This window comes from Hemiscyllium ocellatum, chromosome 35 (genome assembly GCF_020745735.1).
Source record: "Hemiscyllium ocellatum isolate sHemOce1 chromosome 35, sHemOce1.pat.X.cur, whole genome shotgun sequence".
Lineage (NCBI taxonomy): Eukaryota > Metazoa > Chordata > Chondrichthyes > Orectolobiformes > Hemiscylliidae > Hemiscyllium > Hemiscyllium ocellatum.
The window spans coordinates 40,535,672-40,560,547 of record NC_083435.1 but is presented as its reverse complement, the minus strand read 5'-3'; the positions used below and the strand labels follow the sequence as shown (position 1 = coordinate 40,560,547).

Genomic DNA, 24,876 nt, shown 5'->3' with positions numbered 1-24,876 from the left:
TATGAATAGGAAGGGTTTGGAGGGATATGAGCTGGGTGCTGGCAGGTGGGACTAGATTGGGTTGGGATATCGGGTCGGCATGGACGGGTTGGACCGAAGGGTCTGTTTCCATGCTGTACATCTCTATGAGTCTATATGTTCTGTGACAACAGACTTAATTTATATGTACAATAGAGACGTTGTTGGGAAAGTCTTTTGAGGGCCAATACTGTAATGTAGCATCAAGAAAAAAACAGAAATGAACAAAGGGAAGGTTCGCATCTTTGGGTTCCAGTGAGTTGACTTTTAGCAGTAAATAGAAGCCAAGGTAATGGTACTGATTAGCTTGAAGAATGACCTGATCACAGGTCTCCAGTCAAAAAGATACATTTTTGGTGAGATTGTTTTGGAGATGCCGGAGCACTCTTCCCTAGGGGAATTATAAATAAAGGGCACAAGAGAAGGTTAGAAAATGAGGTCTGCAGATGCTGGAGATCACAGTTGAAAATGTGTTGCTGGTTAAAGCACAGCAGGTTAGGCAGCATCCAAGGAATAGGAAATTCGACGTTTCGGGCATAAGCCCTTCATCAGGAAGACCTTATTGTGCGGAAGATAGGAGTATTTTTCTCATTGGTTAGTAATGATACATATTTGCTCACAGATTGTTAGCTGTACTGATACAGGTGCGCATACAGAGCACTGTAAAATCCATCTTCAGGAAAGGGGAGCGTCGCTGGGTTTTTCCACTGTTTAAGCGATACCATTTGTTTCATGGGACTTGCTAAGGGTGTCTGTTGAGTGGGTGAGATAGGAGTTACAAGTAGAGCTCTTGCTAGAAAGATGGCACTTAGGTGGGACATTACCAGTTGCTGATTAATTGTCACAGATGATGTTTGGTGTCAGCCCTGTCCTGTCTTAACAAAGGAAGATACAAATATGATGGGGAACACAGGGTCTAGTGAGAGGGAGGAACTGAAGGTAATCAATATGATTAGAGAAATGGTGTTGGAGAAATTGATTGGAATAAGGGCTGATAAATACACAGAGGCTGGTAATCTACATCCTATTAAGAAAGCAGCCCTAGAAATAGTGAATGCATTGATGGTCATTTTCTAAAATTTAATTTGATTTATGGTTATAACATATACCTAGGTACAGTGAAAAGTTTTGTTTTGTGTGCAGTACAGACAGATCATATACAAAATACCTTTGGGTAATAGAATAGAGCAAAGAATACAACATTACATCTGCAGAGAAGGTGCACAAGAGCGAGATCAACATTAAATATGAAACTTGAGAGATCCATTCAGAAATCTAATAACAGCTTTTCTTGAATCTGTTGCTACATGTGTTTGAGCTTATGTATCTTCTGCCTGGTAGGAGAGGTTGGACGAGGTTATAACCAGGGAGGGAGGGATTTTTGATTATGTTGGCTGTCTTCCCATCAATGAGTATAATGGAGTCAATGGATGTAAGGTTGATTTGCATGATGGTCTGGGCTGTATTCACAACTCTCTGTAGTTTCTTATGGTCCTGAGCACAGGAGTTGTCAGACCAAGCCGTGATGCATCCGCATGGAATGCTTTCTGTTTTGCATCTCTGAAATTTGGTGAGAGTCTTTATGGACATGCCAAATTTCCTTAGCCTCCTGAGGAAGTACAGGCATTGTTGTGCTTTCTTGATTGTACCGTCCAAGTGGGTGAACCAGGACAGATTGTTAGTGATTGTCATCCCGAGGAACTTGACGCTTTCGACCGTCTCCACCTCAGCACCATAGATGCAGACAGGAGTGTGCCCTCCACCTTGCCTTCTGAAGTCTTTCATTTTGATGATGTTGAGGGAGTGATTGTTATTTTTACACCATCACACCGAGCACTGTATCTCTTCCCTGTATTCTGTCTCTTCATTGTTTGAGATCAGCCCCACAATGGTGGTGTCATCAGTGAACTTGTAGATGGAGTTAGCACAGAGTTTGGCGACAGTCATGGGTGTATCGGGAGTAAAGTGAGGGGCTGGGTTTGCAGCCTTGCAGGGCACCGGTGTTAAGGATTATCATGGAGGAGGTTACCTGTTCTCGCTGATTGCAGTCTGTGGGTCAGGAAGTTGAGGATCCAATTGCAGAAGACGCAGCAGAGACCTAGGTCTTGAAGTTTGAATATTAGTTGGTTGGAATTATGGAATCAAGGTCAATAGATGCTGGAGCATCTTCTATGATTGGCGGGTAGTTAATGTAACTCCAATATTTAAAGAAGAAGGTAAAGAGAAAACAGGGAGTTATCAACTGGTTAGTCTGACATCAATATTGGGGAAATGTCACACCATGAGTACTGTGTGTAGTTTTGGTCTCCTTATCTGAGGAAGGATATTCTGGCTATGGAGGGAGTGCAACAAAGGGTTTATCAGGCTGACTCCTGGGATGGCAGGACTGACATACGAAGAGAGACTGGATAGACTAAGACTATATTCACTGGAGTTTATAAGAATGAGGGGCGTTTCATAGATACCTATAAAATTCTAACAGGACTAGACACGGTAAATGCAGAATATTCCCAATGTCTGGGAGCCCAGAAGCAGAGGTCACAGTCTAAGGATACAGGGTCTGCATTTAGGACCACGATGAGACATTTCTGCACCCAGAGAGTGATGAGCTTGTGAAAGTCTCTGCCAGACAAAGTGGGTGAGGCAAAATATTGTATATTTTCAAGGAGGACTTAGGTATAGTTCTGAGGGCCAAAGGAATCAAGGATAAGGGTCAAAGCGGGAGCAGGGGACATAAGTTGGATGACCATGATCAAATTGAATGGCCTGAAGGAGAGAATGGCCTCCTCAAGCCCCTATAAATCCAGTGTTGGGATCAGCTTTAGAAAACAGTATAACAGCTAAAAGGTCTTAACAGAATGTGAATAGGTTTCATGAGGATGCTACTTTTGAGAGAGACAGAGAGAGAGAGAGCAAGAGGGAGAGAGAGGGCGCAAGGGGCATTCCACACAACAGCTTTAAGTGTGCAGTTTCCAAAGTTAAGGTGGACTGAGGAACTAGTGTTGAAGTTTTAAAAGTGCAACAAATTGTATGTTAGAGCTAAGTTGATTAGATTAGACTTACAGTGTGGAAACAGGCCCTTCGGCCCAACAAGTCCACACCGACCCGCCGAAGCGAAACCCCACCCATACCCCTACATTACCCCTTACCTAACATTACAGGCAATTTAGCATGGCCAATTCACCTGACCCGCACATCTTTGGACTGTGGGAGGAAACCGGAGCACCCGGAGGAAACCCACGCAGACACGGGGAGAACGTGCAAACTCCACACAGTCAGTCGCCTGAGTCGGGAATTGAACCCGGGTCTTCAGGCGCTGTGAGGCAGCAGTGCTAACCACTGTGCCACCGTGCCGCCCTTGATGAAACTAAAATCTTGAAGAACATCATGACTCAAGAAACTAGGTTTGATTAAATTCCCTACAGTGTGGAAACAGGCCCTTCGGTCCAACCAGTCCACACTGACCCACCGAAGCGCAACCCACCCATTCCCCTACATTTACCCCTTTACCTAACACTATGGGCAATTTAGCATGGCCAATTCACCTGGCCTGCACATCTTTGGACTGTGGGAGGAAACCGGAGCACCCGGAGGAAACCCACACAGACACGGGGAGAATGTGCAAACTCCACACAGTCAGTCACCCGAGGCTGGAATCAAACCTGGGACCCTGGTGCTGTGAGACAGCAGTGCTGACCACTGAGCCACCAGGTCCGAGATCCATCAGAAAAATAGTTCAACATGTAGAACTTGTATAACAGGTCATCTTTACTGTCCAATAAGCTTTATCAGCTTATATTTTAAATCAATTATTTTCATTTTTGTCAATAAGTTACCAAATGAGTATTTCTTACCCTGGGATTTACTATAGAGTTCAAATGCTACTTTTAACCTTAACCATGCACAACTTGTAAACCTGACCATTGCTCACCACCAACATAGCCAATTAAATTAATTTGACAACATGAACACAAATTGTTATTTTCAAACCTCTATCATCACTTCATAATCTCTATCCCTCCATTAAAGTGCACACAGCTCAGCTCTTCTAATTTTACTGTGATTCACAGAAATTTGTTCAAGATTCCTGCGAATCTATTTCTATTCCACTCCTGCATTAGGAATTATAAACTGTCATGAAAAGAACTCCTGACATTATTACAAGCAATTGAAATTCCAGCCTGTCTTTGTATTTCTGTAAATAATTCTCACACAGCATCTGTTACGTGGGAATGAACTGGAAATCTCTGAGTTACACAGAATAAAAGATCTGGAGTTTTAGTCTATTTTATCAACAGCCATGTAACATCCAACTGGGACTGCAGTAATGATTTTCGAACCCAAGTATTAGTACAGACAAATCAGGATGAGAAATGCATTATTAGTAGATTAGTGATTAGATTAGATTCCCTACAGTATGAGAACAGGCCCTTCGGCCCAAAAAGTCCACACTGACACACCAAAGAGTAACCCACCTAGACCCGTTTCCCTCTGACTAATGCACCTAACACTATGAGCAATTTAGCACAGCCAATTCACCTAACCTGCACATCTTTGGACTGTGGGAGGAAACCCACACAGACACGGGGAGAATATACAAACTCCCCACAGACAGTCGCCCAAGGCTGGAATTGAACCTGGGACCCTGGTGCTGTGAGGCAGTAGTGCTAACCACTGAGCCCCATGGATCCACAAAGCTTCCCAAATATGCATGATGTGATTACAAGACAAAAACATGGGTGTAACTGAACTGCTGTTGCCTTGTCAAGCAAGAATGGGGGAGAGAGAAACTGTGATTGCATTTGAGATACACTTGGCACTGAACAACAGATCTAAACAAATTTAACAGCAAATTCTACTTCAGAATCAGTTTCTAATAAAATTATATTGAACAAATTAATTCATAAATAAATCTCCAGTAAGAAAGGCTTTTATGCGCTGAAGTGACAGAAACATTTTAAACATCTTCATAATATTTTATAATGTCTTGTGCGAGCGACTGAAATAAATACCCTCAATTACTCAAATTATATTGCAGCTCAAAAAAGCAAGAAGGATTTGACAGTTTTATTCCACAAAGTGATCTCTGTGTCACTGATTGGTTTTGTCATAAATATTGCCAATATTTCATTCCCAAACTCACTTTGACATTGGACATATTTCACTGCACTGATTGATTCACCTTTCAGTATCCAGACTGGTTACTCAGTCAGAACGCTCTGATCGGATAATCAGGGATTCAGGGATGTGCTCATGTGATTAAATTTGAACACATTTTTGTGTGTGAGGTGGAGTAATGGAGAGTCAAAACAAATCACTGACATGACCAAAGTGTATCAGTTCAGGAAATCAGCTCAGAGAAAACAATCACTCTGAATGGAAGGGGAAATGTTTGTGAGAGAATCTTGGGGAAAGGAGATGGCATGGAGTTCAGAAACTCACATGGCATGTTGCCTCCACCTGATTGACTGTCACCCACCAGACGATCAGTGGGCTGGCAAAGGAATATGGAAGCTGAGTGTGAAACTGCTGACCCCAAAAGACATAGGGGAGCTCAAAAGGGATTACACAGGTTGGGCAACTGTGAAGCCCTCTTTGAGTCTCCAGTGGACTGGTGGGAAACAGTTAAGGTGAACTCAAAAGGTTTTTTTAACCTCAAAGATGTTCAGAAAGACAGAGGAATCTGTCCAAACTCCTGCTGCGGGTGATGGGGGTGGATAATCTCCAGGAGGTGAAGAACCAGTAAGCCTTGCACTTGCCTTGGGGCTCTCCAAGATAATCTTCCGGTCCAGGGTCTGCATCGTGGAGCAGAATGAGATATGCTCACGTTTCTTCTTCCAGAAGTTGCACAAGGAGCAGCCTGAAAGAAGAAGATGGCTTGGTGATATCATCTCAGTCTGACATCCTGAGGATCAGCAAATCTTTCTATGCCAGATTGTATGACACAAAGCACACAGACTCTGCCCCACCCCCCAAGTCGTTCCTGTTCTCTGTTCTTAGGTGACAGAAAGCAGGAGAGGCTGGATCGGGCATTATCTCTGGTTGAGCTAAATAAAGGCCTTTGAATCCTTAGAAAAGAACAAAACTGAAGGCAATGGCTTGTTGAATTCAGCTCTGTGCAAATTGATTGGTCAGAACCTGCTGGAGGTATACAATAGTATCGCACACTTACATGTGGGATGTGCCATTCAAAATGGTCTTTGGTGAGGGAATTCACAATTGGATCTGACTGTTCTACACCCAACATCAGTAATGCAATCTCAATCAACAGGTGGGAATTCGAAAGCTTCCCGATCAGATTTTGAGTCATGCGGGGCTGCCCTTACTCTCCTGCCTTGTTTGTGTGTTTTGAGTCTTTTGCCGAGTCCATTAGGAAGGATGTGAGCCTGAGAAGGGTGTGACTATTCCAGGCAGCCCAAGCCTGCAGGTCAGTACTTCTCTGTACATAGATGATGTTGCCAGTTTCTGCTCAGATCCAGAGTCATGAGAATCTGTGATCAGTTTGAACTGTCCTCGGGAGCCAAGGTAAAGCAAGGCAAGGGTGAGGCCAATTTCTTTTTTTCCCATCATCATCAGAACACAGGGAATTTCGTTCAGAGGGGCCAGGGCATGTGAAAAAACTTGGGAGGAGTGTATTGCCAAGGTAAGGTGGAAATTGGGCTTAGGAAAGCACCACTCCCTCTCCATTGCAGGTAAGAACCTGGTGATCAAGTGTGAGTTACTCTTGGTGTTATTGTACATGGTGCAGGTCTGGCCCATTCCCCGAAACTGCGCCACCACAGTCATCCGAGCAATCTTCCATCTGAAGGTCAAAAATGGACCGTGTCTGCAGGTAAACCACATATAAAACTCTGGATAAGGGAAGAATGGATGTACTCAATGTCCCCCTCAGTCTAATGGCCACTTTACTTTGTGACTGTATCAAGTTTTGCAGAGACCCTCAGTATACGAACTCCAAGTGTCACTACGTACTAAGGTTCTACTTGTCTCTGGTGTTGCAAAGGGTGGGTCTGGCCTCAGAGCCAACTAATTGGACTTTTCCAAAACACCTATTCTTCATAGCGAAATTTTCAAAAGAAAACACACCTTTGACCACAAGTCAATCAGGAAGTGGTCAGATGTAGCGTCCTTGAAATCCCATAGGAAAACGAAAAGGTGGATACCATCAGGTTGCTGCAGCAGACAGGGTAGCATGGTAGCTCAGTAGTTAGGTTTCCTGATGAAGGGCTCTGGCCCGAAACGTCGAATTTCCTGTTCCTAAGATGCTGCCTAACCTGCTGTGCTTTAACCAGCAACACATTTTCAGCTCAGTAGTTAGCACTGCTACCTCACAGCACCACGGAGCTGAGTTTGATTCCAGCGTCAGGCGACTGACTGTGTCGCATGGGTTTCATCCGGGTGCTGCAGCTTCCCCCCACAATCCAAAGATGTGCAAGTTAGGTGGCTTGGTCATGCTATATTGCACATGGTGTCTTGGGATATGCAGGTTAGGTGGATTAGCCATGGTAAATGTGGGGTTAGGGTATGGGTCTGGGTCTGGGAAGGATGCTTTTCAGAGGGTCAATGTGGACTCAGTGGGCCAAATGGCCTGCTTCCACACTTCTAGGGATTCTATGAGCAGGCTGTCAAAGTGATTTTGCAGAATGTCGCATCACCAGAACTTTCTAACAAGAACCAAAACAGAGTTTGGCTGGTGGTGAGAAGGGCGGACCCTGTGAAATCCTTCATGTCTGCCCAGATTCTCTGCATGACCACACATTGCCCTAACACACATCTACTGGAAAGGAAGTCTGTCGGGAGATGCAGTAGTTTTTGTCGAGGTTTGACCCGAGCAGCTCTGTGATGCAGAACTCTGTTCCCTGTGAATGCACACTGAGAGAAACATTGACGCTCTTTGGTCTACCCGAAACTTGTAGGTCTTCCAATGCAAGGAGTTGACCTCAACTGAGTCTTGCACATTCCAAAGTCCAAGACTATGTGCTGAGGAATGCACTAAAACTTGAGGCAGCTGCTACCAAGGCATAATGGGGGCAAGACTACTATCTATGGTCTTCCTCACAATAGGGGTCAATTTATTTGTCGGACCCTCCCAGTGCCTGAAATATATGGAAATAGTATCTTGCATAAGTAAAAATTGCCTTTGGGTTTGTAGGAACTGTAAAGAAAGTGAAACTCCAATGTTTGCTTATTCTCAATATGCTAAGATTGTACAGCACTGTACTCATTTAGTGACTATGTGTATAAAGTTTTTTATGAATAAAATATATTTTTGAAATTAAAACATGTGGGTCGGTGACTTACTGGAGGCACTCTGTAGGATTCAACGGATCTCTGCTCAGGTCTCCAATGTACAACTTGATAAACAGAGGGCATTTTGCGATTTTTGCGAAGATTTGTGTTTCAGGTTGAGAGTTTGCTCACTGAGCTGGAAAGTTTGTTTTCAGATGTTTTGTCATCCTGCGAGGTAACATCATCAGTGACCCTCCGGTGAAGTGTTGGTGTTACGTCCCACTTTCTATTTATGTATCTTGGTCTCTTAAGGAGGGTGATATCATTACGTCATTATCATTAAACAGAAAGCAGGGCATAACACCAGTTCTTTACCGGAAGGTCACTGATTATGTTACCTAGAATGGTGACGAAACATCTGAAAACAAACCTTCTAGCTCAGTGAGCAAACTTACAACCAGAGGGTATTTTATTTACTATGTGATGTGGGTGTCACAGACCGAGGCAGTATTTATTGCCCATCCCTGGTTAGCATTGAAGAGGTGGTGATGAGATAACTTTTTGAAATGCTGCCAGGAGCAGCAAAAATGACTAAACTTTACCTTTAGATTTCAAAATATTTCAGAATTGATCAACAACAGACTCAGGAACTCCAACTGTGACAATGTTACTGGATTCTGAAAAATTGACCTATAATCATTAGATGAAAATAATTATGTAAACTGAAAATAACAGAATCTGAATAATACACAACAACAGTTGTCCATGAGCTGTGTAAGAATGTGTGTACCCTCCACAAGTCCAAGATGTAAAATCCAGTGGTGCACTCCTTACAGATACTCTGTACCTGGAGACCAAACCAATGAGGGATTCAGCTCCGAGCCAAAGCTCGGTCAGAGTATTGAGTACAGCAGTTGAGAGGTCATGCTGTGGCTATGCAGGACATTGATTAGGCCACTGTTGGAATATTGCGCGCAATTCTGGTCTCCTTCTTATGAAAGATGTTGTGAAACTTGAAAGGGTTCAGAAAGGATTTACAAGGATGTTACCCAGGGTTGGAGGATTTGAGCTACAGGGAGGGGCTGAACAGACTGAGGCGTCTGTTCCCTGGAGTGTCGGAGGTTGAGGGGTGACCTTATAGAGGTTTACAAAATCATGAGGGCCACGGATAGGATAAATAGTCTTTTCTCTGGGGTGGGGGAGTCCAGAACTAGAGTGCATAGGTTTAGGGTGAGAGGGGAAAGATATAAAGGAGACCTAAGGGGCAACTTTTTCACACAGGGAGTGGTATGTGTATGGAATAAGCTGCCAGAGGATGTGGTGGAGGCTGGTACAATTGCAATATTTAAGAGGCATTTGGATGTGTATATGAATAGGAAGGGTTTAGAGGGATATGGACTAGGTGCTGGCAGGTGGGACTAGATTGAGTTGGGATATCGGGTCGGCATGGACTGAAGGGTCTATTTCCATGCTGTACATCTCTATGACTCTCACCTTGCTGCTGACTTTACTGAGAAAATTAAAATTGACCATAAAACCTCATCAACAAATTGTTGGTTTTTAATAAGCCACTAACATGGGGCTGTAATTTATTTGGTGGAATAACAATAGATGCTGGACACTGACTCTCTCTCTATAAAGAGACAAAAAACTGCAAATGCTGAAGTCCAAAGTAGACGGGCAGGAGCCTGGAAGAACACAATAAGCCAAGCAGCATCAGGAGGTGGATCCTGAAGAAGAGTTACACCGGAGACATTAACTTCTCCACCTCCTGATACTGCTTGACTGTTTTTCCAGCATCCTGCCTGTCTACTATGTCTCTATAAAAGCTGTGTTCATAACTTCCACATCACAATGACCATTACAGCTAGTCTCATACAAAATAATCCAACATTTCAATTCCTTCCATACAAAATGTTCCTGTAATTAGTGTTTAAATGTATTATATTGAGACAGTAATATCTCGAATAGAAGAATAGATTTTTATTTATTATTTCAAAAATATACTTTATTCATAAAATAATTTAATAGTCTGTACAGTTGGACATGCCATACATATGTAAACATTCCATTTCTTTGCATACCGAAACAGAGTAACCATTCCTATTTACAGGTCTGTATGATTACATCTTTAGCTGAGGCGTCAGCAGAGCCCAAATGACTGCGTGGGCCCCCTGTTCTTTTTGAAGCAGACAGATGTGAAAGGATCTCACAGGTAGAGCCCTACTCACCACCAGCCAAGCCATGTCTTGGTGCTTGTTGGAAAGTTCTGGCGATGAGGCATTCTGCCAAATGGCTTTGACAGTCTGCACAGGGAACTGCTCGATAGGATCCGCCCTCTCCTTTTCCCAAAGGGTCTCAAGGACACTACGTGCTGACCACTTCCTGATGGATTTGTGGTCAAAGGTGTTTTTCTTCGTAAACTTCTCCACGAAGGACAGATGACACGGAACGGTCCAACTACTCGGAGCGTTCCGCGGCAGCGAGGCCAGGCCCATCCTTTGCAACACCGGGGACAGGTAGAACCTCAGTACGTAGTGACACTTGGTGTTTGCGTACCGGGGATCCACGCACAGCTTGATGCAGCCACACACAAAGGTGGCCATCAGGGTGAGGGTGGCATTGGGTGTATTTTTCCCCCCGTTGCCCAGATCTTTGTATAGCGAGTCCCTTCGGACCCGGTCCATCTTTGATCTCCACATGAAGTGGAAGATGGCCCAGGTGACTGCAGCGGCACAGGTTCTGGGAATAGGCCAGACCTGTGCCACGTACAACAGCAATGACATTGCCTCACACCTGATGGCCAGGTTTTTTCCCATGATGGAGAGCGACCGTAGCCTCCATCTGCCCAGTTTCTGCCTCACTTTACTGATACGCTCCTCCCAAGACCTGGCGCACGCCCCAGCCCCCCCGAACCAAATACCCAGCACCTTCAGGTGGTCGGTCCTGACGGTGAAGGGGATCGAGGATTGGTCGGCCCAGTTCCCGAAGAGCATGACCTCGCTCTTGCCTCGGTTTACCTTGGCCCCCGAGGCCCGTTCGAACTGGTCACAAATGCACATGGGTCTGCGCACGGACAGCGGATCTGAGCAGAAAACGGCGACGTCATCCATGTACAGGGAGGTCTTAACCTGTAGGCCCCCGCTGCCAGGAATAGTCACCCCTCTCAAGCTCACATCCTTCCTGATGGACTCGGCAAATGGCTCTATGCAGCACACAAACAAGGCAGGAGAGAGAGGGCAGCCCTGCCTGACTCCAGATCTGACTGGGAAGCTATCTGATTCCCACCCATTGATTGAGACTGCACTGACAATGTTGGTGTAGAGCAGTCTGATCCAATTGCAGATTCCCTCCCCAAAGCCCATTTTGGAGAGAACATCTCTCATATACCTGTGTGATATCCTGTCAAAGGCTTTCTCCTGGTCCAGGCTGATCAGGCAGGCGTCCAACCTTCTGTCCTGCACGAAGGCGATCGTATCCCTGAGGAGTGCGAGACTCTCAGCGATCTTCCTGCCCGGCACAGCACAGGTTTGGTCAGGGCGAATCACCGACCCCAGACCAGACCTGACCCGGTTGGCGATTACCTTTGACAGGATTTTGTAATCCGCATTCAACAGTGTGATTGGTCTGCAATTTTTGAGTTCCTCCCTCTCCCCCTTCCGCTTGTAGATGAGGGTGATGATGCCTTTCCTCATGGATTCGCTCATGGTACCCGGCTGAAGCATACTGACATACACCTCCAGCAGGTCCTGGCCAATCAAGTCCCACAGAGCGGAATAGAGCTCGACCAGTAAGTCGTCGCTTCCGGGAGTTTTATTCTTTTCTAAGGACTCGAGGGCCTTGGTCAGCTCGTCCAGAGATAGCGGCTGGTCCAGCCTCTCGCATATTCTGTCGTCTAAGACCGCTGTGATAGACGACAGGAACGACTGGGAGGCCGCGCTATCAGTCGGCTTCGCGTCATACAGACTGGCATAGAAGGATTTACTGATCCTCATGACGTCAGCCTGAGATGACGTTATCGAGCCGTCTTCTTCCTTCAGGCTGCTGAGCACAGAGCTCTCTTTGTGCACCTTCTGGAAGAAGAAACGTGAGCACGTCTCGTCCTGCTCCACCGAGCGGACCCTGGACCGGAAGATTATCTTGGAGGCTTCCGAGACAAAGAGCGAGGCTTGCTGGCCCTTCACCTCCTTGAGGTCCTCCGTGACATCGACCCCCATCGTCTGCAGCAGGAGCAGGTTCTGCTTTGAAAAACAGTCGCCTGTGATTCCAATGTAAACATGGTTTACACATGTCTTTGATTTACGGGACTTGCTAACTTACACTAACAACGGAACGGGTTCTACCAGTGACCTAAAGGGCAAAGTTTTGACTTAGAGGATGGTACGTGTATGGAATGAGCTGCCAGAGGAAGTGGTGGAGGCTGGTACAATTGCAACACTTAAAGGGCATTTGGATGTGAATATGAATAGGAAGGATTGAGGGATATGGGCCGGGTGCTGGCAAGAAGGACTAGATTGGGTTGGGGTATCAAGTTGGCATGGACGAGTTGGACCCAAGAGTGTGTTTCCATGCTGTACATCTGTATGACTGTATAAGAGTGTGCAGCATGGGCAATTTGGGCCGAACAGCCTGCCTCCATACTGTAAAGTTGAATGATTAGATGACAGCATCCACCGTCTCCTTTTACCTGGAGCTGGTGGTGAAGAATCAGTGGACAGAGCTGAATACAATCTGTCGAATAAATTGTTGAAAGAGGCACTTTGAGCAATACTGGAATAGACAGGCAGTAAATAGAGGGAAATGGAGCAAATGTGGGCGCAGATTTGGTTATTTGAAGGGCTTGGTCCTCTTATGAAAAGCTTTGAACACAGCAGTTTATTGCAGGATGAAGCCGATTTGGATAAAACTGAATTGAACATCGGTGCGCGGGACATAGGAAGCCGCATGAAGCACAAGTGAGCGCCATCTACTGAAAGATCTGCTTTTTGCTTGTAAATCAGGGGAGAGCGCGAACGCAGTCCCCCACTACCACAAATTTTGCAGTCGAGTATCCCGCATTTGGGGACATCGCAGGCGTCAGCACACCCGAAGTGCAATGGGATAGCCTCGTCCTGGGAGAACCTTTTTTTTTATTTCAAAAATATACTTTATTCATAAAATATGCATAGAATAATTTGATACACTGTACATTAGGTAATGCCATTCATATTTCCACATTTACATACACAGAACCGAATTATCATTATTACATACAGATCAGTGCATTTCTCACTCATATATTGAGCTGAGGTGTCCGCAGAGCCCAAATGACTGCATGGGCCCCCTGCTTTTCTTTAGACAGGCAGATGTTAAACGGTGGTCTTTCCCCACCGCGCCTTGGCGGCAGCTGCCCCAAGCTTCAGCGCGTCCCTCAACACGTAGTCCTGGACCTTAGAATGTGCCAGTCTGCAACACTCAGTCGGGGTCAACTCCTTCAGCTGGAAGATCAACAGGTTTCGGACCGCCCAGAGAGCGTCCTTCACCGAGTTGATGATCCTCCAGGCGCAGTTGATGTTCGTCTCGGTGTGCGTCCCGGGGAACAGGCCGTAGAGCACGGAGTCCCGCGTCACGGCGCTGCTCGGGACGAACCTCGACAAATACCACTGCATTCCTCTCCAGACTTCCTCTGCATAGACACATTCCAGAAGGAGGTGTGTGACAGTCTCGTCCCCCCCGCAGCCGCTTCGAGGGCAGCGTGCGGTGCGGCTGAGAGTCCGGGCGTGCATAAAGGATCTCACAGGCAGAGCCCTTCTCACCACCAGCCAAGCCATGTCTTGGTGCTTGTTGGAAAGTTCTGGCGATGAGGCATTCTGCCAAATTGCTTTGACAGTCTGCTCAGGGAACTGCTCGATAGGATCCGCCCTCTCCTTTTCCCGAAGGGTCTCGAGGACGCTACGTGCTGACCACTTCCTGATGGACTTGTGGTCAAAGGTGTTTTTCTTCAGAAATTTCTCCACGAAGGACAGGTGGTACGGAACGGTCCAACTACTCGGAGCGTTCCGCGGCAGCGAGGCCAGGCCCATCCTTCGCAACACCGGGGACAGGTAGAACCTCAGTACGTAGTGACACTTGGTGTTTGCGTACCGGGGATCCACGCACAGCTTGATGCAGCCACACACAAAGGTGGCCATCAGGGTGAGGGTGGCATTGGGTGTATTTTTTCCCCCGTTGCCCAGATCTTTGTATCGTGAGTCCCTTCGGACCCGGTCCATCTTTGAACTCCATATGAACTGGAAGATGGCCCGGGCGACTGCAGTGGCGCAGGTTCTGGGAATAGGCCAGACCTGTGCCACGTACAACAGCAATGACAGTGCCTCACACCTGATGACCAGGTTTTTTCCCGTGATGGAGAGCGACCATAGCCTCCATCTGCCCAGTTTCTGCCTCACTTTACTGATACGCTCCTCCCAAGACTTGGCACACGCCCCAGCCCCCCCGAACCAAATACCCAGCACCTTCAGGTGGTCGGTCCTGACGGTGAAGGGGATCGAGGATTGGTCGGCCCAGTTCCCGAAGAGCATGGCCTCGCTCTTGCCTCGGTTTACCTTGGCCCCCGAGGCCTGTTCGAACTGGTCACAAATGCACATGAGTCTGCGCACGGACAGCGGATCCGAGCAGAAAACGGCGACGTCATCCATGTACAGGGAGGCCTTAACCTGCAGGCCCCCGCTGCCCAGAATAGTCACCCCTCTCAGGCTCGCATCCTTCCTGATGGACTCGGCAAATGGCTCTATGCAGCACACAAACAAGGCAGGAGAGAGAGGGCAGCCCTGTCTGACTCCAGATCTGACTGGGAAGCTATCTGATTCCCACCCATTGATTGAGACTGCACTGACAATGTTGGTGTAGAGCAGTCTGATCCAATTGCAGATTCCCTCCCCAAAGCCCATTTTGGAGAGAACATCTCTCATATACCTGTGTGATATCCTGTCAAAGGCTTTCTCCTGGTCCAGGCTGATCAGGCAGGCGTCCAACCCTCTGTCCTGCACGTAGGCGATCATATCCTTGAGGAGTGCGAGACTCTCAGCGATCTTCCTGCCTGGCACAGCACAGGTTTGGTCAGGGTGAATCACCGACCCCAGAGCAGACCTGACCCAGTTGGCGATTACCTTTGACAGGATTTTGTAATCCGCCTTCAACAGTGTGATCGGTCTCCAATTTTGAGTTCCTCCCTCTCCCCCTTCCGCCTGTAGATGAGGGTGATGATGCCTTTCCTCATGGATTCGCTCATGGTACCCGCCTGAAGCATACTGACATACACCTCCAGCAGGTCCTGGCCAATCAAGTCCCACAGAGCAGAATAGAGCTCGACCGGTAAGCCGTCGCTTCCGGGAGTTTTATTCTTTTCGAAGGACTCGAGGGCCTTGGTCAGCTCGTCCAGAGATAGCGGCTGGTCCAGCCTCTCGCGTGTTCTGTCGTCTCAGACCTCCGTGATAGACGACAGGAACGACTGGGAGGCCGCGCTATCGGTCGGCTTCGCGTCCTGCAGACTGGCATAGAAGGATTTACTGATCCTCATGACGTCAGCCTGAGATGACGTTATCGAGCCGTCTTCTTCCTTCAGGCTGCTGAGCACAGAGCTCTCTTTGTGCACCTTCTGGAAGAAGAAACGTGAGCACGTCTCGTCCTGCTCCACCGAGCGGACCCTGGACCGGACGATTATCTTGGAAGCCTCCGAGGAAAAGAGCGAGGCTTGCTGGCCCTTCACCCCCTTGAGGTCCTCCGTGACATCGACCCCCATCGTCTGCAGCAGGAGCAGGTTCTGCATACTTTCCTGGAGCTGGGACAGTTTTCCCCGCCTCTCTCTCGCCCCCTGAACACCTTTGAGGATGAAGAACCTCTTGATGTTTCCTTTTATTGTTTCCCATCAGTCTGCCGGGGACTCAAAGAGGGGCTTCACGGTTCTCCAACCTGCGTAGTCCCTCTTGAACTCCTCAATGTTTCCCGGGGTCAACAGCTTTGTGTTCAGCTTCCACGTTCCCTTACCCGCTCGCTGCTCGTCCTGTAGGTGACAGTCGGCCAGCAGGAGGCAGTGGTCAGAGAAGAACACCGGCTTGATGTCAGTGGATCTGACCGAGAGCGTTCGGGACACAAACAGGTAATCTATCCTTGAGCGGATAGACCCGTCTGCCCGTGACCAGGTGTATCTACGCTGCGCTCCGTCTGCAGGGGTGCTGAAGACGTCGTGCAGCTTGGCATCTTTTACCGTGTCCATCAGGGCTCTGGACATGGCGTCCAGTTTACTGTGCCCCCCGCCGGATCGTCCATCTGCATCAATGATACAGTTGAAGTCTCCGGCCAGAATGACTGGCCTGGACGTAGCCAGCAACAGTGGAAGCTGCTGCAGGACGGCCAACCATTCACTCTTACCCACTGGGGCGTACACTTTGATTAGTCTCACGGGAGCGTTTCTGTACATAACGTCGACGATGAGGAGGCGCCCGCCCACCACCTCCTTAACCTTGGAGATGGTGAAGTTGCTTCCTTGCAACAGGATACCCAGGCCGGAGGCGCGGCTATCGTTGCCCCCCGACCAGACTGATGGCCCATGGGCCCACAAACTCGACCATCTCCTGGAGCTGCTGAGGTGCGGTATCCCACACTCCTGCAGAAACAGGAGGTCGGCTTTAACGTTGGCCACGAAGACCATCGTAGAAACACATCGCGTAGCCGATTTGATGCTACTCACATTGATGCTGGCAATTTTTAACCCCATTTTAACAATTTACGAGTTTAACAGTGTCCATTTGCTGCTGGTCCTGCCTCTCTGGGGTAGCTGTGTGCATCCCCGTGGTGACAGCAAACTGCTGGACCCTCCCAGGGCTGAGGTAGCTGTCTGGCTCCATGCTGGAGCCATTTCCCCGCTCTGGTGTCTTCGGGTCAGGCCCAGGGTCCGCACCGTCCAGTTCTCCATCTGACAGCAGGAGTGTCACAGGTTCGCTGCTCCCAGTTACCTGGAGCTGTGGGCTGGTGGGTAACTCTTGGTTCTCACCGGGTCGGGGGAGGCCTTTACCCATCCCGACAGAGGGATCGTCTTTCCCTGCTTGGGCGGTGCTGCCCTCCTTTCTCCCCATGGCACTCTGTCTCTTCCTCTGGTGGCGACCCTCCTTGCGCCCGTCCTCACCGTCGGAAGAACTGCCTGTATCCTCGTTGTGGAGGTGTCGCTTCCCCCTTCTCTGGGTGGCTTTGCGGCCCTCGAGTGTTTTCCTCTTCCTGTTTTTGACCGTAATCCAATCCTCTGCCTCTTTTGATCCCTCCTCTTCCATTTCCTCCGTCTGTTTTGAAGGAGCTTGGATCGGCTGCTGCACCTCCCCGTTGTCTGCCGTCTGCTCCACTACCGCCTGCTCTTCCTTCTGGTGCCTCCAGACGCCGTTCCCGTGCTGTTTTGTGGTACCTTGCTGGTCTTAGTCGGTCCATGGCTCGTGTTGCCACCTCCGGCCATCTGTGCATAGGTGGTGGCTCCTCGTCTTGGGCAGGCCTTGTACATGTGGCCCGCCTTTCCGCACAGGTTACAGTTCTTGGCCTCCTTACATTCCTTGGTCGGGTGGCCTTCCTGTTTGCAGTTTCAGCACATGGTCACCTTACAGTCCGCCGGCATGTGGCCTGACCTTCGGCTGCCCTGCGTATGTCAGGTAACCTCTGCTTCCTCCGGTGGCAAAGCTGGAGGGTGGGTGGAGAATGTTCTCACTGACATCGACCCTCAGGGTTACGCTGTCCTGTCGTTTGCTGGTCCAGATCCCGAAAGGATCGACCACATCGGTGCTTTCTCCTTCGACCTGGACGTGTCTCTTCAAGAAGGTCAGGACATCTGCTGCTGGGACATAAGGGTTGTACATCTGGATTGTTACAACTCGACTCCTCTGCGCAGGAAGCACACAGAACGGGACCGCCGACAAGATGGAGAACAGAGGTTCCCCTTCCTTCTCCTTGAAGACCTTCAGGAGCTGCTCACAATTCTTCACGCTCCTGAAGGTCATTGAAGATGTATCCAGGGAGATACATGAATGGGGAGGGAACAAAACGACACAAAGCTTTTGAAAATAGGTGGCAGGTTTAGACAGAGAAGCTGAATCGGCGGAGGCTTAGAGGGCTGAAGGGCCTGTTCGTGTCAATCTCTTTGTTATTTGTTCATCTCAAAATAAATGCCAACATTGCATTTGCCTTCCCAACTACTGACTCAACCTACAAGTTTGACCTTGAGAGAATGCTGGACTAGAACTCCCAAGTCTCTTTGCTGTTCAGATTTTCACATATTCTCCCCATTTAGAAATAGTCCCTGCTTCCATTTTCTTTGGGAGCAGGGAGAACAGCCTGAACTTCAGTTTGACCCGCTGTAATCGGGGTGGGATAAACCTCTTTATCATATTCTGTAAACGCAAGCCTGTGGGTGGCACGGTGGCGTGTAGTAGTTAGCACTGCTGCCTCACAGCGCCAGAGACCCTGGTTCAGTTCCCACCTCGGGTGACTGTGTGGAGTTTGCACATTCTCCCCATGTCTGCGAGGGTTTCCTCCGGGCCTGTTTCCACACTGTAGGGAATCTAATCTTGTACTTCAACCATAATAACCACGTGTCATTATTAGTATAAGTAAGCAAGTAAATCAAAGACATATATGAAAATAATATTTATATTTGAATCACAGGCGACTGTTTTTCGAAACAACACAGGGTGTTGAAAACGTGGAATGTGCATCCAGAAAAGGTGGTGCTGCTCTCAGTTTAATGTCACATCCAAACAGCGTTGAGAAATATTTCCTTGTTCCTGGCACCTTTCACCTTAACCGTGAGGTCTCCTGAAGTGATTGATTTGCATGGTGCTGCAGAGGGGGACACAGAGGGGGGAAGATTGCAAAGCTGCAGTTTCACAAAAGAAGATTTGTTCAATTTGGAGGGATTAGGAAAAAGTGATAAGGTGTACCCTCGAACTCTGCAGGAAGCTAGGGAAGTGATTGCTCGGCCTCTTGCTGAGATATTTGTATCATCGATAGTGACAGGTGAGGTGCTGGAAGACTGGAGGTTGGCTAACACAGTGTCACTCTTTAAGAGGGGTAGTAAGGACAAGCCAGGGAACTATAGACCAGTGAGCCTGATGTCCATGGTGGGCAAGTTGTTGGATGGAATTCTGAGGGACAGGATGTACATGTATTTGGAAAGGCAAGGACTGATTAGGGATAGTCAACATGGATTTGCGTGTGGGAAATCATGTATCACAAACTTGACTAAGTTTTTTTGAAGAAGTAACGAAGAGGATTGTTGAGGACAGAGCGGTAGACGTGATCTATATGGACTTCAGTAAGGCGTTTGACAAGGTTTCCCAAGGGGGACTGGTTAGCAAGGTCAGGGCTCACTGAATAAAGGGAGAACTAGGCATTTGGGACAGAACTGGTTCAAAGGTAGAAGACAGAGGGTAGTGGTGGGAGGTTGTTTTTCAGACTGGAGGCCTGTGACCAGTGGAGTGCCACAAGGATCAGTGCTGGGTCCTCTATTTTCTGTCATTTACATATATGATTTGAATGTGAGCATGAGAGGTGTAGTTAGTAAGTTTGCTTATGACACCACAATGGGAGGTGTAGTGGACAGCGAAGAAGGTTACCTCAGATTACAACAGGATCTTGATCAGATGGGCCAATGGGCTGAGAAGTGGCAGATGGAGTTTAACTCAGATAAATGCGAGGTGCTGCATTTTGAAAACAAATCCTAGCAGGACGCATACACTTAATGGTAAGGTCCTAGGGAATGTTGCTGAACAAAGAGACCTTGGAGTGCAGGTTCATAGCACCTTGAAAGAGGAGTCGCAGGTAGATAGAATAGTGAAGAAGGCGTTTGGTATGCTTTCTTTTATTGTCAGAGTATGGAGTACAGGAGTTGGGAGGTCATGTTGCGGCTGTACAGGGCATTGGTTAGGCCACTGTTGGAATATTGCGTGCAATTCTGGTCTCCTTCCTATCGGAAAGGTGTTGTGAAACCTGAAAGGGTTCAGAAAAGATTTACAAGGATGTTGCCAGTGTTGGAGGATTTGAGCTATAGGGAGAGGCTGAACAGGCTGGGGCTGTTTTCCCTGGAGCATCGGAGGCTGAGGAGTGACTTTATAGAGGTTTATAAAATCATGAGGGGAATGGATAGGATAAATAGACCAAGTCTTTGCCCTGGGGTCTGGTGGTCCAGAACTAGAGGGCATATGGTTAGGGTGAGAGGTTCAAAGATATAAAAGCGACCTAAGGGGCAAAGTTTTGACTTAAAGGATGGTCCGCGTATGGAATGAGCTGCCAGAGGAAGTGGTGGAGGCTGGTACAATTGCAACACTTAAAAGGCATTTGGATGTGAATATGAATAGGAAGGATTGAGGGATATGGGCCGGGTGCTGGCAAGTAGGACTAGGTAGGACTGGGTTGGGGTATCAGGTTGGCATGGACGAGTTGGACCTAAGGCTGTGTTTCCATGGTGTACATCTGTATGACTGTATAAGAGTGTGCAGCATGGGCAATTTGGGCCGAACAGCCTGCCTCCATACTGTAAAGTTGTATGATTAGATGACAGCATTCACCGTCTCCTTTTACCTGGAGCTGGTGGTGAAGAATCAGTGGACAGAGCTGAATATATTGTGTCGAATAAATTGCTGAAAGAGGCACTTTGGACAATACTGGAATAGGCAGTAAATAGAGGGAAATGGAGCAAATGCTGGCTCAGCTTTGGTTATTTGCAGGGATTGGACCTCTTCTGAAAAGCTTGGAACACAGCGGTTTATTGCAGGATGAAGTAAGACGTGCGGCATTATCTGCCGATTTGGGTGAAACTGAATTGAACATCAGTGCGCGAGACATAGGAAGCCGCATGAAGCGCAAGTGAGCGCCATCTACTGAAAGATCTGCTTTTTGCTTGTAAATCAGGGGAGAGCGCGAACGCAGTCCCCCACTACCACAAATTTTGCAGTCGAGTATCCCGCATTTGGGGACATCGCAGGCGTCAGCACACCCGAAGTGCAATGGGATAGCCTCGTCCTGGGAGAACCACCTTGTTGATCATGGTATCTCCCCTGCCAGGTAAGTATGCTCAATACTCTCACTCGCTCAAACCCAACAACACCCCATACCTCTTACACTCATACTAACTGCCGGCTCGAAAATCGCAAATACACCTCTCGAAGGTTCCCTGTCTGTACAACAGCGCAATTTCTCACCCGGATCACAGAACATCCCGAAAGGCTCAGCTTTCACTCAATCCGACACTCACTGGGCGACCTGAGAAGCTGCGATAATTTGCATATCGTCCTTAAAAGGAAAAGCTCCGCCCTTCCCCGCCCCCTTCACACTGCCTCCTCTTTCACCAAAACAAAGCCCCAAACATCGCTCCTACACTTGAAGCAATCTGTTACCAAACACTGTTTACAATGTGAGGTGAACGTGAATAAAACCAAATTTTAAGCTTTGCTGGTAAAACTTGAAAGATATTTTGAAATCACTTTTTCCTAATCCCTCCAAATTGAACAAATCTTCTTTTGTGAAACTGCAGCTTTGCAATCTTCCCCCCTCTGTGTCCCACCATGCAAATCAATCACTACAGGAGACCTCACGGTTAAGGTGAAAGGTGCCAGGAACAAGGAAATATTTCTCAACGCTGTTTGGATGTGACATTAAACTGAGAGCAGCACCACCTTTTCTGGATGTACATTCCACGTTTTCAACACCCTCCATTGTTTCGAAAAACAGTCGCCTGTGATTCAAATGTAAATATTATTTTCATATATGTCTTTGATTTACTTGCTTACACTAATAATGACACGTGTTTTACCATGACACCTGGTTATTATAGTTGAAGTACAAGATTAGATTCCCTACAGTGAGGAAACAGGCCCTTCAGCCCAACAAGTCCACACAGACCCTTGGAAGAGTAATCCACCCAGAACCATTTCCCCTCGGATGCACCCAACACTACAGGAAATTTTAGCACGGCCAATTCACTTAACCTGCACACCTTTGGACTGTGGGAGGAAACCGACACAGACATGGGGAGAATGTGCAAACTACACACAGTCGCCCGAGGCTGGAATCAAACCTGTGTCCCTGGTGCTGTGAGGCAGCGGTGCTCACCACTGAGCCGCCATGCTACTCCCATATAGCACCTCTATAAAACCCACCTGTCCTTCTCATTTCCAGAGCAACTTTACAGTTCTTTAATGCCTGTGCCCTATGGCTTTGAGAGCGCAACTTAAGTTTTAATTTTAAATATTATCCTTTATTCATTAAAATGTCTTTACATATATATGGTGGCTCAGTGGTTAGCATGGCTGCCTCACAGCACCAGTGTCCCAGGTTCAAATCCAGCCTTGGACAACTGTCTGTGTGGAGTTTGCACATTTTCCCTGCGTCTGAGTGGGTTTCCTCCAGCTGCTCCGGTTTCCTCGCAGAATCCAAAGATGTGCAGGTCAGGTGAATCGGACATGCTAAATTGCCCAGAGTGTTAGGTGCATTCGTCAGAGGGAAATGGGTCAAGGTGGGTTACTGTCGGGGGAGTCAGTGTGAGCTGGTTGGGCCGAAGGGCCTGTTTCCATAATCTCAGGAATCTAATCATCTATATATATTTTCACAAATGCAGGATACAGTAGCATATCTGAGAGACTAATAAACATTGGAGTTTTACTCTAATCAACAAACAAACAAAAGGCATCTCTTATTTGTGCAAGATTGCATTTTCAGAGGGTGACAAAGAGGTTTATACTACCCCATTATAGTGGGTCAAACTGAAGATCAGGCTGTTCCTCCTGCTCCCATGGTTTCTGATTCTTGGTGCTAATGTTCTGTCTGGAGTGTGTGAGGGAACCCGTCTGATCTGAGTTGCCTTATTTGACAGGAGGCTGGAAGAACACAACAAGCCAGGCAGCATCAGGAGGTGGAGAAGTCAATGTTTTGGGACTAACCCTTTATCAGGACTGGGCTTTGAACTAATTATCTGGGTCAACTCCGAGTGCTGTTGGGCAGCAACGGTTTGATGTAAGAATGTAATTAGCATAAATTAGTTACTTGATGTTAATTGACATTCTACCTTGGGAAGACTGTTACAAAAGACAGTGTTGGATATTGTCATTTCCCTATCGAACGAGCAGACCCGAGGAACCAAACTGTCTCAATTGCAGTTCGACTGAAACTCAGATCTACTGTCCCACCCGAAACCTTGCAGCATTGTCCTGTCAGCACCTATTCAATCAATCAAGTTGAATGGCCTGTATATCTGTCTGACTTGATCGCAGTGAATGCTGCAAGCTTCCTGCCTTCATACCGCAGTTCCCACTGTCCTGTTAAAACCTGTTCCATATCATCAATCAGGGGAACAGTGTGCATACCTGTTGGTCTGGCCTGATCCAACTTCAGTTATCCACTTTTCCCAGCAGGCCATTCAATTGGCCAATGTTGTTTTCAGAATCCCAAAAGAGCTGTATTTTCTTTAAAAAGGGACAAGACAGCAGACGATGACATATCCCTCCCAGATCGTCTCAACACCTTCTATGCTCGCTTTGAGCAGAATTTCGGTTGGGAGGTAACACCTATTCTGACAAGTCCTCACGAACCTATCCCAACTGCCACTGCATCAGAGGTCAGATCAGTTTTCCTTCGTGTGAATCCAAGGAGAGCGATGGGACCAGATGGAGTACCAGGCCATGCACTCAGGACATGCACAGACCAACTGGCAGAGGTCTTCTTGGACATCTTCCAGCTCTCCCTGCAGCCGGCCACTGTCGCTGCCTGCTTCAAGAGGGCCAACATCATCCCTATGCCTAAGAAGTTTCATGCAGCATGTCTCCATGACTACCGCCCAGTGGCCCTAACTTTGGTGGTCATGAAGTGCTTTGAAAAGCTGGTCATTGCATTAGTCAACTCCAGCCTCCCCACTCCTCTTTGACCCACTCTCATTTGTCTATCGGACCAACAGATCCACGTCAGGTGCCACATCACTTGCCCTTCACTCCTCCCTAGAACATCTGGACACCAAGAACAGCTATGTAAGACTCCTACTCATTGACCACAGTTCAGCCTTCAACACTATTATTCCCTTGAGGCTGATTACTAAACTCAGTGATCTCAGACTGAGCCCCACTCTCTGCAACTGGATCCTCACTTCCCTGACCCACAGGCCACAATCAGTGAAAACTGGGGACAATGTTTCATCTTCACTAACACTCAACACTGGAGCCCGCCCAGGAGTGCGTACTCAGTCCCCTTCTGTACTCACTGTATACCCATCACCAAATACCAGACTAATGCCATTTACAAGTTTGCTGCTCACATCACCACAGTCATTGAATCTCAGATGGCGACAAAACTGGTCACAGACGGGGAGGTGGAAGACCTTGAAAAATGGTGCACTGAGAACAACCTAGCTCTCAATGTCGCAAAACCAAGGAACTCATGATTGACGTTCAGTGGGATGTTACTCACGCCCCTTACCCATCAATAGCACAGAGGTGGAACGAGTGGAGAGTGTCAAGCTCCTGGGAGTGGTCATCCACAACAAGCTTTCTTGGACTCTTCATGTGAAAGCACTGGTTACAAAGGCCCAGCAATGTCTCTTCTTCCTCAGGCAACTGAGGGAATTTGGCA

General features: G+C 47.7%; 2 non-coding genes across 2 annotated transcripts; both read right to left on the bottom strand.

Annotated features, from left to right (window-relative positions):
* Nucleotides 1-13,244: 13,244 nt before the first annotated feature.
* Nucleotides 13,245-13,409, bottom strand: LOC132833007 (U1 spliceosomal RNA). The gene has a single exon (XR_009647014.1). It is a non-coding gene; the product is annotated as a U1 spliceosomal RNA (small nuclear RNA).
* A 7,759-nt stretch (nt 13,410-21,168) lies between these two features.
* On the bottom strand, nt 21,169-21,332 carry LOC132833033 (U1 spliceosomal RNA). Its single transcript, XR_009647026.1, has one exon. It is a non-coding gene; the product is annotated as a U1 spliceosomal RNA (small nuclear RNA).
* Between the last annotated feature and the right edge of the window lie 3,544 nt (nt 21,333-24,876).